The sequence below is a fragment of the Papio anubis genome, chromosome 15 (assembly GCF_008728515.1).
Source record: "Papio anubis isolate 15944 chromosome 15, Panubis1.0, whole genome shotgun sequence".
Taxonomy (NCBI): Eukaryota; Metazoa; Chordata; class Mammalia; order Primates; family Cercopithecidae; genus Papio; species Papio anubis.
This window is the reverse complement of record NC_044990.1, coordinates 2338534-2355854: the sequence shown is the minus strand read 5'-3', so window position 1 is coordinate 2355854 and position 17321 is coordinate 2338534. Positions and strand designations below refer to the sequence as shown.

Sequence of the window (17321 nt, the reverse complement as noted above, 5' to 3'; positions counted from 1 at the left end):
TTGCTCTTTTTTGGGGCTAACGTAGAGCAAAGTGAGTTCAAATATTTTTAAGTGGCTCTCATCACATAGGACTAAATGCCTTCAGATCCTCTATGATTCCGCAGGGAAGCTGTTTTCCGGCTCTGTCATTTTCTGAGAAAAATTACTTGCCAAGGTGCCTTTTACAGTGTGCGGCCTGGTATTACCTGGTCTGAGCAGAGCAGTAACAATATCTGCCCTTAGACGGTGCCAGGCCCACCTGAAAACGCTTTCTACAAAATCCCTCATTGAATCATCTGAGCCACCTACAGCGGGGTAGGTGCTGCCCTTATCTACTCGTCCTCTCACTTTAGAGAATGAAGAACTGAGGCACAGGTTTGTTTGTTGTTTTTCATTCTTTTGATTGAGGCCACACAGCACCTCAGTGGCAGAGCTGCAATAGGACTGTTAAAAGAAAAACCCTAGCCAAATTAAATTTAAGAGTTTAACTGAGCAAAGAACAATTCACGAATTGGGCAGCCTCTTGAACCAGAACAAGCTCAGAGAGACTCCAGCACAGCCACGTGGTGGAAGGAGATTTATACACAAAAAGGGAAGTGACGTACAGCAAACAGAAGGGAAGCACACGACCAGCAGGACTGGTGACAGCCCAGCGTTTGCCTTATTGGAGTAAGGTTTGAACAACTGGATGCCTGTGATTGGCCAGAATTCAGTGATTGGCACAAGCGTAGGTTACAGTTTGTTTAAACCTCCATTTAGGTTAGAATTCACTATATACAGAGGAATCTTTAGGCTGAACTTTAAATATGTAAAGGGTAGCTTTAGGCTAAACTTGCTTTAACAGAACCCAGGCCATCTGGTGCCATGATCATGCACTTACTACTGAAATCCACCTTCGCCCCACACACTGCTGCCTCCCCTTCTCTGGGTACTGCATGCCTATCCGTGAAGCTGCATCACATCTTGGAAAGACAGAATGGCTTGGTTCAAAACACAAGAGAGAGACTTTAAGAAATAGCACATTTCCTCTCCTTTGCCGTCTGTGTACCTTGGCCAAGGGACTTAACTTCTCTGAGCCTCAGTTACCTCATCTGTAAAACGAAGCTGGCATCCACCCTGCAAGGTGCGCCTGCACAGTGAACAGGAGAAAATGCTCACGCTGTGTGTGATGCTCAGCGATGGGCAGTGTTGCCGTGGGCAGAACAGGCAGAAACGAGGAAACCTGAGTAGAACGCCCAGCTCAGCTGCTGGGCCCTGACAGCAGCTGCTTAATTCAGGTTCCCCCTCTCTCCTCTTTCACTTTTGACTCATTTACCCTACAGGTGGTGTTTTTTTTTTTGAGACGGAGTCTTGCTCTGTTGCTCAGGCCGGAGTGCACTGGTGCAGTATCAGTTCACTGCAATCTCTGCCTCCTGGGTTCAAGCAATTCTCCTGCCTCAGCCTCCAAAGCAGCTGGGATTAAAGGTGCCTGCCACCACCACGCCCAGCTAAGTTTTTGTGTATCTAGTTTCACCATGTTTCCCAGGCTGGTCTCAAACTCCAGGTGATCACCAAGGTGATCCACCCACCTCGGCCTCCCAGAGTGCTGGGATTACAGGTGTGAGCCACCACATCCAGCCCCAACAGGCTTTGTTAAGCAGTCTGCTGAAAAATATTTGCCCCATTAGGCAATTAAGCATTTACATTTTAAGACCTAAGTCTGGTTCTTTATTTTTGTTTTCATTAGATTTTGCTGTGTGAGAATCACCATTCCAACTTGTCCTATTATTCTTAGGTTCTTATTCATGGATCCAGCATAAAACTATACCTGGAACTTCATGCCATCTGCAGATTTGAGAATTCTACTGCTCAGAGCTTTATTTATTCTACAAATTATTTTAAAACCTTGAAAAATACATTGCTCATTGCTATATCAGTCTATAGCATTTTCTCCATTTCCAATGAATATAAAGCTGGCCATTATAAATTACTGGTTATGTTTTGGGGGTCAAGTGTCTGGTTCCCCAATTGGATTACACACTTGCTGGAGACACAGAGAAGTCTGCATGCATTCTTTGGTTTCACAGAGTAGGTAATCAATACATTCTTACAGAACCAAGTATACATTTGCTAACTGATTTGCCATTGAGATATCATCATTTGCTAACGACACTGGCCCTTACTTTAATCCAATGACTTTGCCTCTCTCGCCTGCGTTTCTGTAAGAATATTGTTTTCAACTTTACCCTGAACTCCCAGACCCCACAAAACACAGAAACAGTGCTTTCTACCAGCCAGGAATGTCAGTCTCATCTGCCAAGATATTTGTCTTATGTACCCATCAGCTAATATGCAATCACTCTACCCAGTCTTTCCAGAACAATCTACCACAGAACATCCTTGGAAAGGCAAGCTGTTATTTTCACAAAATGTTGACCAAATCTAAACTCTGCAACACTTGCTTTCCAGGATAGTTTCAAAATCTAGTTCTTTTTCGTAGGATGACGTCAGAAGATTGGGAATTCATAAGCAAACAATTATTATTCAATAATTCTCACTTCTGCCATGACCATAGGTGGTAAAACTATTTTGGATAAGCTTGCAATACTAATTACTCAGTTCCTCGCCTATAAAACAAATGTGTTCCACGGTTCTTGTTTCATGGCTTTGAGAAAAACTAGATGATGTGAGAAATACTTGGTCCCTGAGACGCTGAGGAAAATGAAGGCAGGTTCCGTTAGTACCTACACCTTGCTAATAGACAGTATGTTCTGTTCCGCTTCCTAGAATTTGTATTTTCTGTTCTGATAAGGTGCAGTTTCAACATAATTTGGATGTTTTTCAATGAGTCATTACCTGTTGAAATTCAAGGGTGAAAAATGGAAACCTTCACACAACCTCAATTTTGTCAACTCAGATCACACTGCTCTAATTTTTGACGTAAAACTTCCTTAGATGCAGTGGTGACAAGAGTGTTTCTTCACAAGCTGGGTCCCAAAAATTACTGCTGATGCCAGATGAACCCAGAGAGGGAGCACAGGAGGTTCTGAAGGCGCACCTTTTCATACATCTTTTGATTGGAAGTGGCCGCACAATCCCTCAGCCCACTTGGTAGTCCCCTACCAGTTCTCCTTTTAATTAATAGACTTGTGAATAACCACAACTGCCTTGTGGGACATGCCAAACACTAAACAGATGACTCAGTTGCAGTGAGCAATCTGCTCAACACAGGGTGCCTTAATTTAAGCCATACGTGGTGAAAAACGAAGGCGCGGCAAACATGCGGCTCAGTGTATAGCTTTTGGTCTGTTTCAAGTTAAATAAGTCCCTGGTGTGCAGAAAGTAACATCCATAAAAGCGAAAGCAATGGCTCTGATTTATTGCCACCTGTTAGCATGACTCTGACCTGCTTGAATGGGGCAGGCATTATAGTCCAGAAGGAGAACAGGGCTCAGGTCTGGGCAGGAGCCGAGGCTGGCGAAGGTGCAGTAAAGTCTGCTGGGCAGGAGACCCAGAGAAGACTTCCTGCTGCGTGCCAATGAGCAGGTAACTGCAGATGCCTGTCGCAGGGTGGGCAACACTCAGTGTGCCGCCACTGTCATCTGGCCCAGTTTATGGACAAAATCCATCTCTTGGGGGCTGCAGGGAGGGGCTGGGGTGGCGGCTCGTTCATTAGAACCTGGCCGGAGGGCAGCTCAGATCTGTAAAGGACAGCTGTCTAATTGGATTTGCTTGTGTGTACTGTCTTAGCTTTTACAATGGGAATAGGCTACCCGGCCTTTCTAATTAGATTGTTAAACATAATAGCTGAATGGCACAGCAGTGAAGAATTTGCCCTTCTCTTTGTAAGCGCAAAATAGGGCTCAGAAAAGATTCAGGGTTTTTCCAGCCCATTTCCCCCATCATTGTATCTGATGGTAATGAGACGAAGTTTATTTCTTTTTAAAAGCTCCCAAAGGAGCACAGGCCAGGTTGAAGTTCAAACTAAATGTCAAAACACACACAGGCAATACAGTAGCAAACTTCTGTTTTCCTTGGGCCTCTTGTTTCCCCTAATTGGTGCCTTGTTGGTAGTCTCTACCGAGAGACTGAGAATGAAATGGGATTGGAAATTGAATTACCCTGTCATCCCTCAAGGTGGTCTTCAGACCTGGGTTGAGAAAAATGAGTAGAACAGGGTGGGAAAGACTCACTTGCTGAAGCTCTGGGTCCAGTCTCCTGAGTCTCCTAGGAAGCAGCAGGAAGTGGAAAGAAAACCAGGGAACAAAAGAGAGGAGCGAGGAGAAAGACAAGAAGGCAAGGGGAAAGAGAGTGGCGCTGGAATGATGTCATCGCCCAACCCTGTGGGTCCTGTGGCTTGAAAGCCATTTTCATCCTCATCTTCCCATCGGAAATGACATTTTCTCTTTAAGGTCTGCGGTTCTCCAAGATTCCATCCTGCACCTCATTTCCCAATTGTCACCCTACAATTGTCATCCTTCCCTGACGTTCATCATCTAGGGAACACTGATCAGACACACAATTCAGGTTTGATATCAAGAGGACCTGCACATAAGTTTTTATTTTTTTTTACTGTAAAAGGAAATGTATTTTTCTGTTTTCTATGCTCTTTAGAATGTAAAGCACCAGCACGATGCAACATTATCTTCTACAGCGTTCATAAAAGTCACCCATCTGATGTCTGAAAAGCCCTCACAGCTTCAGCCACTCACTGAAGCTGCCCTTCTCCTTAGAAAGTGCAGAATAAGAAGATTCTCCTTCTTCTGAGGCAGCCACATCAACACTGTATCCCCAGAGTCCCACCACCCAACAGACACAGTCCCCAGAGTCCCACACCCAACAGACACAGTCTCCAGAGTCCCACCACCAACAGACCCCGTCTCCAGAGTCCCACCCCCAACAGACACCGTCCCAAGTCCCACCACCCAACAGACACCGTCTCCAGAGTCCCACCACCCAACAGACACAGTCTCCAGAGTCCCACACCCAACAGACACCCAGTCTCCAGAGTCCCACCACCCAACAGACACAGTCCCCAGAGTCCCACCACCCAGCCAAGACACAGTCTCCAGAGTCCCACACCCAACAGACACAGTCCCCAGAGTCCCACCACCCAACAGACACCGTCTCCAGGTCCCACCACCCAACAGACACAGTCTCAGAGTCCCACACCCAACAGACACAGTCCCCAGAGTCCCACCACCCAACAGACACAGTCCCCAGAGTCCCACCACCCAACAGACACAGTCTCCAGAGTCCCACACCCAACAGACACCGTCCAGAGTCCCACACCCAACAGACACAGTCTCCAGAGTCCCACACCCAACAGACACAGTCCCCAGAGTCCCACCACCCAACAGACACCGTCTCCAGGGGCCCACCACCCAACAGACACAGTCTCCAGAGTCCCACACCCAACAGACACACAGTCCCCAGAGTCCCACCACCCAACAGACACCATCTCCAGAGTCCCACACCCAGCAGGGCAGTCCCCAGGAGTCCCACATGAGCCACGGTCTCCAGAGGTCCCACACCCAACAGACACAGTCCCCAGAGTCCCACCACCCAACAGACGCCGTCTCCAGAGTCCCACACCCAACAGACACCGTCTCCAGAGTCCCACACCCAACAGACACCGTCTCCCAAGAGTCCCACACCCAACAGACACAGTCCCCAGAGTCCCACCACCCAACAGACACCGTCTCTAGAGTCCCACCACCCAACAGACACACGTCTCCAGAGTCCCACACCCAACAGACACCGTCTCCAGAGTCCCTACCCAGCAGACACGTCCCCAGGGGTCCACCTTGAACTTGCAGGTCTCAGAGTCCCACCAGCGGGCACCGTCTCCCGGTCCCACACCCAGCAGACACAGTCCCAGGTCACCACCCAGCGGGCCGCAGTCTCGGGGTCCCACCCCCAGCAGACACGGTCTCCGGGAGTCCCACCCCCAGCAGACACTTTGTCAGGGGTCCCACCCCCAGCAGACACCGGTCTCCGGGTCCACCCCCAGCCGGACGCGGTCCGGGGTCCGCGGCAGTTGCGACCGGGGGTCACCCCAGCGGACGCGGGTGCTCCGGGGTCGCACCAGTGCATTCCTGAGTCCTGTGGTCAGTCCGTCTCAGGATCCCATGATCTAAGTCTGGTCTGGGCCAGTCTGGTCTGCTGGGCCATTCTCCCAGCAGGGGCAAAGGACAGATGACCAATGTTTACCATTTTTATTCTGTTTTGACATCATCCCAGGGAGATGACTACCTTATGAATAATGAAAGCAGGCAACATATTACTCAAAACCAGCAACAATGTTTAAAAAGAAAGAAAGAATGAGTGGATAAATGAGCAATTGTCCACCTTCCTGAAGCATGTGAGCTGTTATTTTCCTCCTCCTCCTCTTGCTCGTTGGATGCCTTCCCTCTCTGATTGTGATCTTGAGATCCCTTTGCCAAGATTCAGCAGTGACTCCAGAACTCAGCTCTATTTATAGCCCTTTGTTCGCTACACAGAGTTCAAACATTCTGTCTGTGCATTTGGGTGGTTCGACTGTGGGGACACACCCTGCCCCCAACGAACACTTGGTTCATGGGTTACAAATCATAGCCCACAGGTGCATTTCTGTCTGGCCTGCACATTTATTATTTAAAAATTGGATCCACATCCCTGGAGCCACGACAAACGTTCTCTGGATTGCCAAGCCTCACTGCCACCTCTGTATTAGGTCTGGCTACTCCCATCGCCAGTTTGTCTGCCCAGGTGTGGAGAGCCTTGAGGTTAGGACTCCTTTCTGTCTCAGCCACTCTGTCCTACTGTCTGGCCAAACCTTACGACAAATGTATCTGCGGACTCACATGAGCGTGCCCTCAAAACTCGGTAAATCCTCCTGTGTAGTGATTCCCAGAAAACGTTTATTTTGTCAATCTTTGCACTTGTTTTATAACTCTCCTTAAAACTCACTTCTTTCAGATGTTGCTAGGCTTTTATTTCCCACACACTCTATATTGAGAAGGATGGTCAATGGAGAAATGTGAATGAAAGAATTCACTAAAACGGAGACAAACACAATTCTATCCCAGCAGGGTGAGCCATACTGTGCCTCCCTATATGTTGCTGTGTCTTATTTAGATGATGGGTGCATGGACTGGGTGAGACTGGACCCACTTACCCAGTTCTATGTGACTCCCACCTAGAACAAATGATTACTATGAAGCACATTTTTCTAAAGTGATAAGAATAAATAACATTGTATGGAAATTATTTAAAGAAATTCGATTCATCCCTTATATCACACAAGTTGTAAAAAACTGATCCATAAAATCAGCACAGACCCTGATCCGCACTCTAAACCTTTAAATAAAAGAACCATGTGCCTGCAACGAAGACACTTGTGCAGAAGTACAGTTGTGCAGTCATGGCAAACCCAAATCCCGGTTTTGTTTTGAAATGAGAGATCCCTCTGCATTCTGCTGCCGTGTGGTGTTTCTCATTCCATTCTTCATTCTGCACACATGGGTGACTTTCAGTCAGTATTCATGGAAACAGCTTTAAAAAGTCCTGAAACTGAGAAGTGGATTATGTCAAGGACTAAAATTACTTCAGAACTGTTTGATCATGCAGATTCTGGAGTATGATCAATTTGACACGTGTCCATGACATGAGTGTGTGTGCATTCTGTATTCCCGCAGCAAACATGAGATGTGAGCAGAAGTTGCTCCATGCGCTCTATATAATGTTTTATTTAGTTTGGGACAGGTGTTGCAAATAGTGTCTCAAATATTACTAGAAATGATCCATCACACTCACATTCCTAGCAATCCTTTCCTTTCCTTCTAAAAGCTTATTGACAGCTGATTTTGCTCCTTGAATTTCTAAGAAAATAACTTTCCATCTATATGTGAATGCATCGTTCTTATTTTTCAGGCCTAAGTATCAGATAATGTGGCCCTGTGTGACAAATGGGAGTTGGAACAGAGGACTTGGCAAAAAATTGGGGGAAAAAATGCAGGTAAATCTTTCCTTAGACTTACTCTATTTTTTTTGTCCAATTCTGGAATGAGTTCTGGCAAAATATTCCTGAAATTAAAACGTCATGGGATGAAGTTGGTCTGAGATGACTCAATGTCATATTTTCCCTCTATCTCCTTTCATTTCAAAAGTAATTTTATAAAAAGAAAAAAAGAATTAGAGTCTAAAATCCCAAGGATTGGTTTCTTATCGAAATTCTTGCAGGCATGAAGTCCAGACCTTTACCTAATTAATGATAAAGGCATGGGAATAGGTGATGGCTTGATTAACTCATTCAGAGTAAAAAAAAAAAAAAAAAAAAATGCTGTTACGGGAAGGGAAAAAAGAATCTCTTTCACCCTTTCCCTTTACGTTTTTGGTACAAATAGGACAGCTGAGACTCCACACAAAGACTAGAGAAGACCTGTAGCCCCTGTAAGTGTGCGGCGAACACTGTGGCATTCAAGTCCAGGGAACCTCTTGGCTTCCACTGCCTGATCCTTCTCCTCTCCAATCACTCCCGTGGAGCTGCTCAATGGCATAGACGCCATAGCATCATTTGTTCCAATCCCAAAGCATCTCTTCTCCGTAGCCAAACTGATAGGCACAACAATCATGATATAATCTTATACAGGAAACAGGATGCTGGCGGAAATATGCCTTCTGCAGAGACGACTCTGGGACTTCGAAGTTCCAGCTCCCGGCCTGTTAAAGGCCGCGCAGTCTCAGAGGGCAACACAACCAAAGGCAGAATGCTAAAGTTAAGAATGGCCTTAAGAACCACCGACAGGGTTGGGCACAGTGGCTCACACCTATAATCTCAGCACTTTGGGAGGCCGAGGTGGGCAGATTACAAGGTCAGGAGTTTGAGATCAGCCTGGCCAATATGGTGAAACCCCATCTCTACTAAAAATACAAAAATTAGCCATGGTGTGCCCCTGTAATCCCAGCTACTCTGGAGGCTGAAGCAGGAGAATCGCTTTAACCCAGGAGGTGGAGGTTGCTTTGAGCCAAGATTGCGCCACTGCACTCCAGCCTGGATGACACAGCCAGACTCCATCTCAAAAACCAAAAACAAACAGGAACTATCGACAGGGCCGGGCGCGGTGGCTCACGCCTGTAATCCCAGCACTTTGGGAGGCCGAGGCAGGCGGATCACAAGGTCAGGAGTTCGAGACCAGCCTGGCCAGTATGGTGAAACCCCTTCTCTCCTAAAAATACAAAAATCAGCAGGGCATGGTGGCGTATGCCTGTAATCCCAACTACTCGGGAGGCTGAGGCAGGAGAAACGCTTGAACCCGGGAGCTGGAGCTTGCAGTGAGCCGAGATCGCGCCACTGCACTCCAGCCTGGGCGACAGTGAGACTCTGTCTCAAAACAAACAAAAAACCTACCAACAAACTTGTTGGAAGCCAATGGAAAAGAAGTTTATGGTGAACAACAATGCCGTCCTTCACGACAATGCTGTCCTTGCATGCGAAAGGCTTCCTCAGTAGGGGTGCTGTCTTTGTCCTGCTCCATCTCACTGCAGTCTTCTCATCGGTCCCCCGAAGTACAATAAGTAGATGTTGTCCCTGCCTTACAGGGGCAGCCAACTACGGTCCACAAGCTAAGAATGGTTTTTACATTTTTAAATGATCAGCGGAGGGAATCAAAAGTTCAATAATATTTCATGACATGGAAAATCACAAGAAATTCAGATTTACTAGAACACACCATGGCCATTTGCATTGTCTAGGTCTGTTTTTGTGCTATAACCGCAAAGTTGAGCCACTGTGACAGAGACCTACAAGGCTACAAGGCTGACATGTTATTACCTTGATCCTTGCAGAAAAGTTTGCAACCTGTGATGTATTCCATTTCTAGGCTACTGGTGAGAATTCCCACACAGCCTCGATTCCCTAACTCTAACCCTCACCCTCACCATAACCCTAACCCTAACCCTCTAACCAACAAATATTAACACAAAATACATAAGGCAGCCTGTTACCCTGGCAAACAATTCTGCCAGGAAATAGCAGTAGGTCAAGAGCTGAGATAAATCCTTCTAGCATATGTGGTGGATATTGGTGCCCCAGGCAAAACAGTTTGGCGTGCCTCTGTCAGTTACAGAACACTGGGCTGTACTGTTCAGACCCAGGAGGAAAATCTTTATGTGGTATATTCTTTTTGCCATAATTAATAGGAGATGCAGAGAAAGCATAGAGCAAGATGCCCCAATAAGAAACAATGCAGATTTTCCTGAGACTTTCACAGAGAAGCCTCAGTAGATACACATATGGCATTAGCAAAGTCCCCAAAGACAAACGTCATTTACTGTTCACTCATTGATTGATGAAATTAACTTACTCATTTGCTCATTCATTCATTCATTCATTCACACAGCAATTATTTTTTAAGCACAGGTGATTCATAGATGACATAGTAAGGGCCCTACCAACAAGCAGCTTAGAATCCATTGAAGAAAACAGACACGTGAACTAAATAAAATAAAACATAAATATTCCTAAATAGAAGAGCGCAAGTGTAACACACCAGAATCAGTTCCTTGTTTCTTTGCCTAACAATGAGTGCCCACTCCCTGCCTTCCCTAGGCTAGAAAGAATTGTCAGACAGTGTCAGCCTAAACACAGTGCATTTGAGAATTCAACAACTCCAGGGGTGATTCAGAACAAACAAGAAAAGTCTCAGCAGAAGAAGTCTAGAGTGGGAGAGGCTGGAGGGATGTTCACACATACACACCACCCCCATCCCCTAGTTCCCCTTCAACAGATTACAGGAAATCAACCCTTTTTTTTTTCTTTGCCTTAGCTGCTGTGCACATAAAGAATATGCAGCCTGAACTAGGCCTCAGGAGAAAAGTCGTGCTAGATCTTTATTCATGGTATGTGGTTAAACATGTTTTCATGTTGTCAGAGATTAAATAATTAGGAGAACATGGTCAAGATCAAAAGGCAGTGCCATGTCACAAGCAATTAGGAGGCTCGTACAGCTGTGACAGCGAGGGACCCCCGCTGGTACGGTACCTGCTTCAGCAAGCCATGTGGGCGCAATATGAAGTCTAGATGGGGCACTTCAGGACTTTTCATTTAAATCTCATTAAGAGGGTTGCAATCCAATAAATACAAAAATAACAGCTAAAATGGGTTTTAAGTTCAGCACAATGTAAGAGGGGAGAAAAAGAAAAGGCAAGTCAATGGCCTGTAAATTAAAAATCTCTTCTGGAAAAATTTTAATCGAAATGTATCACACGTCTTAAAACAGATCTCCAATCCAAGTTACGTGCAAAATGATTTTTTCAGCATCTGTACATTCTCATGAAGAAAGACACATGTTGATGATTCAAGTGAGTTTACAGAGGAGCATGTACGTCATCACAGCAGTATTAAGTGGGTTTTTTGTAGTGATCCTATCTGTTGCTTAATTTCATGGAATTAGAATGTCAAAGCGTGAACCACAGAATCTCACCTGAGAATCCCCTTTACAGTAAAATCCTTATGAAAGTGAAATTCGGCAATAGGGAAACAGCACGAGTAAGTCTAAAATGAAACATTAAAGTGGTCTGATTTTCAAACCTTAAAGGTAAAATCGAGGTTTACACATCCCTATGGTCTGACCTGGGCACCAAACAGTTTTTATCCCCAAGTCTTCCAGAGCGTGTGGGGAAGTCCTCCATTGTCTGGGCTGGGGCTCCCATGCAGGAGAGCCCCACACGCTGAGAGGAAGAACAGAACAGAACTGCTAATACCCTAGATGTGGCCCAAACACGCGGGTCTACCCTGGACCCAGCTCCGTTCAGGAAGTCACAGAATTAAATGGTGATTTTACTTTGTGATTTCTCACCATAAAGCCTCTATTAAAACAATGTTCACATGGTTAGTTTAAAACATTTCTGTGGATAAAAAAAGCCTTGTAACCCCCAGGCCAGATTATCTGTGGATACCACGAAGGTCCCATGTACAGCCCAAATGGCTCTTATCTGCCCTTGGCAGGACCTCATCTGGCCCCATTCTGACGTCCTCTCATTCCTCTAACATCCTCCCGGAAGTCACAGAGAAGCCTCTCATCTGCCTTGATATCTGCATGGCGTGTGACCGGCACTTGGGTGGGGCTTTGTTCCAGGCATGAGCTGCTCTCCTTTCAGACTATACTCTCTCAGAAAACAACCAGGTAAGGAACGACTGCCCTTGTCCCAAGCTACGTGACCTGTGGCCCTCGGATCACAACATAGCTGCTACTGCCCACGTATATGTGCCTGATGGGGCCACTCAGTCCCTGCACTAAACTCAAGGCTACCGCCTGCTCTGTGTCTCTTCACTGCTCCAGAATTCTCTCCAAGTCCACTCTGCCTCTTTAGACAGCGGCCATGCCCCCATTGCTCCCCACTCCCACACCTGTGTCTGTCTTCCCCTCCACTTGGCTTGCCGGGCACACCACTGCCTGGGGCCCCCAGTTGCTGTGCTCTGCGTACCTGCTTTTCCACCACAAGGATGCTTAAGCCCCTCACGGAGGAGCTTTTAGAGTTTTGTTTTTTGGTTTTTTGAGACAGAGTCTTGCTCTATCGCCCAGGCTGGAGTGAAGTGGCGCCATCTCGGGTCACTGCAGCCTCCGCCTCCTAGGTTCAAGTGATTTTCCTGCCTCAGCCTCCTGAGTAGCTGGGATACAGGCGGGCGCCAGCACACCCAGCTAAATTTTGTATTTTTAGTAGGTTTTGCCACGTTGCCCAGGCTGGTCTCAAACTCCTGACCTCAGGTGATCCACCCGTCTCGGTCTCCCAAAGTGCTGGGATTACAGGCGTGAGGCACTGCGCCCAGCTGAAGCTTTTAGTTTTTGCAAAACTCTGTCATCCCAAGAGTGTGCACGCACCTCAAGGGGCACTGGCTCTGAAGGGACTCTCACAGCAGGTGCGGCTCCCTCATCCCTCAGGCCCTGCTGTCAGACAGCCGCTCCTCCCTGCTGGCTCCTCTCCTAAGGTCCCATATGGTGACTGCCTTAATGTCCCCGGACGCCCCCACAAAGACACAATGGAAAGGTCTCCCCTGACCCTGGTTCTGACTCACTCACTCGATGAGTTTGAGATATTGGAGTAGAGATGACCACAAAGTTAATGTAAGCTGACAGTGTGACATAATCACTGAAAACGCGATTGCTGCCCTAAGCTGGAAACCCTCGTGTATTGGCACCCGGATGGAGAGAAGGAAAAATCCCATGCAGTGCACTGCCTGTGCCCGTGCCCATGCCCGCTGCAGGGCCCCACGCTGGGCTCCGGGAAATACACTTTTCAAGGACAGTTCGACTATGATTAGTCTAGAAGGAGGTAACTCAAATGGTGAGGAGCTAAACCAAGCCTGTTTAATGAGGGACTGAAGGAACTTGGGGTGTTGAGAATGTGGAAATGAAGAGGAAGCATGACTCGGCTCTCAAAGAGGACAGGGTGCCAAGCCCGTGACAGATCGCCTGGCTCTGTGTGGCTCAAACGGGAAACCGGGAAACCGGGCCAAACATCTAGACGTCACCAGAAAGTTGAAATTCAACTTATTAGCAATGTTTTCTGTTCCCTCTCCATCCTTCTCATCTTTACCTAACCCCACTGTTTCTCATTCTTTTTCTTTCTAGCAATAAAGCTGCCCAACAAGGGATTCTGCGGCCTGGAAGGTGGTGGCCTCCCTCTACCTCGGACTGTTCAGGCAGGGGTGGACAGCATTCTGGAAGGACATTCAGGAAAATACCAGCTTAAATGAGGCAGGACCCTGGACTGGAAAACCTGTAACATTTGCTCAAGAGCCCAGACTCCAGGACCTGAAGTGTGACTCAGAGCAGTGTCCCCAGGCTGGTGTGCAACGACACATTTCAGCATGTGTCCTTCCCATGGTCTATATGGATGTTCCTCGCAGAAAAATTAAGAGACACAGGAAAGAAAACGAACCACTATTCAATGTATTAGGAATGAACAAGGTTAGCGGGAGACATACAGTGTATATGTGTATTTTCTCCTCATTTTTCATTTACTGTAAATTTTATTAATACAGTCTTCTGACCACCCCAGCACCCGGGAGTTTCCTTTTGAACTTGTATCTATTGAAATGTATTGTGTTGAGTATTTTCTTCCAATGCAAGCATTACCTAGGACATTTCAAAGCAGAGACTGAGTACTCCACAGGCAGCAAGGCAGCACGGGAATTTCCAAATAAAAATCAGTGTGAGAGGCTTCCTTCCACCAGGAGGTCTTGCATAGGAGACCCAGCAGGGAAGGGAGCCACAGACACCAGCAGTATGACTTTGCCCATCACCTGGTACTTGTGGCTCACCTTTAGTAGGTGACAGGAAATGAAATAGCTATTTTTCCATAAATCCAAAAATCTTGAGCTGAAGATGGTGCAGGTTGGGGGTGCAGATTCACACGGACAGGAGAGAAAGGTGAGTTAGCTCTGAAGCGGTCACACGGCCTGACAGGCTGGACAGGGTGGACACTGAGATGTCCTTCCAGACGCATGGGTACTCCTTGGGGCTAGAATGGGAAGCCCTGCTGGTGTCTGCTCCCATCTCCTGGGCACGGGGGTGTGAACAGAGAGAAAGGAAGGTGCACAAACCTCTATGTGGGCGGGTGCCAAAGAGAGAAAGAGACCCACACTTCAACCCTCCCCTGTGCCTGCTCCCTCCACAGGAACTCAGAAGGCCAGCATCCTAAGGCCACATTACCAGGGGCCCTGTCAGCCACTGGGGTTCCCGAGGAAAAAGGATATGCAGAAACTCACTCTGAGGCCTTCGCTAAATCCTCAGACACAAAGAAAGCTAAACGAGAGACAAAGTTTGGCGGGAGGATCAGAGAAGCCCGGCTCCGTGGCAGGTTTTCTCTTTCAGGCGATAGGCAGGCCCCGGGCCGGGCCTGCCCAGTCCCTGTGGAATGTTCTGGGGGCTCTCTCTGGCACTGGCTTTCAACTCTGCTTCTGAAGTTAGTCTGAACAATGGAAACAATTCCTTTCCATGATTAAAATCTTCCACCCTCTAAAATTAGTCCCAGGAAATTAGAACACCAGTAATTGTAGGAGGCTACACAATCCTAGCAATTTAAAGTGGAGTCATTTACGGAAATCACCAAAGTCCTTAGAAGATACTTCCTCAGTAGTTTTTGTCCTATAACTTGAGGCCACTAAAGGGTCATCAAAGCTCAATGGCTCTCAGTCTCCCAGTTATTAAATCCATTCCAGTTAAGAGATAACATGGAATTGTTAGCAAAGGGAAATTGTGACATAGTGGCCTTTCCTCATACAAAGGGAGGTGGATTAATGTGTACCTTGTGTGTACATGTGTGTCATTAGAGACTTAAGAATTCGAGATTTTGCCCTGTAAGTTTTCTTTGTCAATATTTTTTATTACACATAGAAAAACTGGGATCAGATTTTCTCCTTTTCATACTGTCTTTGTTGAAAACCTAATCACAGGAGCACTTCACACAGCAACACACAGCATAGGGTCAATTCTCCTCAAAGACTCCTAATGCAGCCTTGCAAGGGAGCCTTGGGTTCACCAGCTCAGTAAACAATGGATCTGCGTTTAGCTTGTATGCATTTTTCTCAAATGTGCTGTATTTTCTTATGTGTATCTTTTCTGACTTACAAAAAAAAAAAAAAGAGGGCCCGTGGAAAATTGCTGACAAGGAGCAGATGAATGAACCCTGAAACTACGTTTCCCATCATTAGAACCAGGAGCACTTTCACACTGTTTGTGGAGTTGAGGCCAGAAAAAAAGGCGACACATATTTGTAAGGGGTTCAACCTCAACTCCTTCCACAGAACTGCAGAAACACACTTCAGAACACCCTTCCCCGTCTCCAGCGCCCTGCCACCTCTTCCTCATTCCCCTATTTCCAGCCTCACCAATGGTCTCACCTTCTCTTTATAAGATGGTTGTTTCCAAAATGGCAGCTGCAGGACTGGAACCTGAGCAGGGTCACCTCACCCAGCCCCAGCCTACCTTTCCAGGGCAGCTCCTTTCATGCCCCGGTGGGGACCACATCGTTCAGCGACTCTAAAACACCCTCTGTGTCCTAAATGTATGCGTTCATCTATCCAACAAATATTACTGCACTTTTTCTTTCTTTTCTTCTTTCTTTTTTTCTTGAGACAGAGTCTCACCCTGTTGCCCAGGCTGGAGTGCAATGGCATGATCTCAGCTCACTGCAACCACCGCCTCCCAGATTCAAGCGATTCTCCTGCCTCAGCCTCCTGAGTAGCTGGGATTACAGGCATGCGCCACTATGCCCAGCTAAATTTTTTTTTTTTTTTTTTTTGTATCTTTAGTAGAGAGAGGGTTTCACCGTGTTGGCCAAGCTGGTCTCGAATTCCTGACCTCGTGATCTGCCCACACTGGCCTCCCAAAGTGCTGGGATTACAGGCATGAGCCAAGTCTTTGCCCTCCGAGAGCTAATGACCTAGAGAAAGGGACACGACCAGCCATCATATTACACAAGCAAGTATAAAATTACAAATTGTTCCTGGTACCAAAAGGAGAGCGACAAAGTGCTGTGACAATCCATATAATTGAGTGCTTTTACTCAGTGTGAGTGGGCAGGGAGCACACATCTCAGGGATGTGTGGACAGCTAAGAAAGGCAGGCAAGCCAACAGTATCCCAGGCAGAGAGGATGGCTGCAGCGCCTCCTAGGACGTCCTTCCCAGGCATCCCAGCCTGGAGAGCCCTGCTTCCCCTTGATGCACCATTTGAATGACACCCTTTAGGAAGTCTTCCTGGATTCTCTCAACCAACCCTCTTCTTTCCTCCAGCCAATCACTCAGTAAGTGTCTACTAAGCACCTACTGTGTGTCAAGCACTGTGAAGACACCCGGTGCCGTGGGGAAGAAGACAAAGCCCTCGCCTGTTTGACAACTGCATTCTTATTCAGGTCTGATGAGGCCAACTGCTCAGGAGACAACACCATCTGAGAGTGTGTTACTCAGTTCCCAAGAGAAGAGGGCACTCCAAACCACACAGGGCACACGGGAACCGCCGGCATCGGGAGCAAGAGGACATGGTGGGGAGGAGGCATTACTGTGGTTTCCATAGAAAGGAACAGGTAGAGCAGGGTAGACAGGCTCAGGACCAGCTGGTTTGAATCATTTCAGCAGGCAGGCCCTGGCACAGGGCTGTTCCTAGTTGTCTGGTCCCTAACCTCGGGGTGATCGGGGGAATTCCAGTGGCCCAGAGGACGGGAGCCTGACGGAGGTGTGGGGTGTGGGCTCTGCATTAGTTGGTTTGCTAAGAGGGTGTGCTTGCAGGCAAGTGTTTTAACCCTACAGACCCTGGCTCACCCTGGGAGGGGCAGCCTCTCCAGGGTCCACAGGACCCAGATGTCAAAGCATCAGAAAAA

At 47.2% G+C, this 17321-nt stretch overlaps 1 long non-coding RNA gene across 1 annotated transcript in view; it reads right to left on the bottom strand.

Moving 5' to 3' along the window:
* The window catches only part of LOC110741660, a 464563-nt gene that overhangs the window by 347106 nt on the left and 100136 nt on the right, over positions 1-17321 (bottom strand). The gene's annotated exons all lie outside the window — the stretch shown is intronic.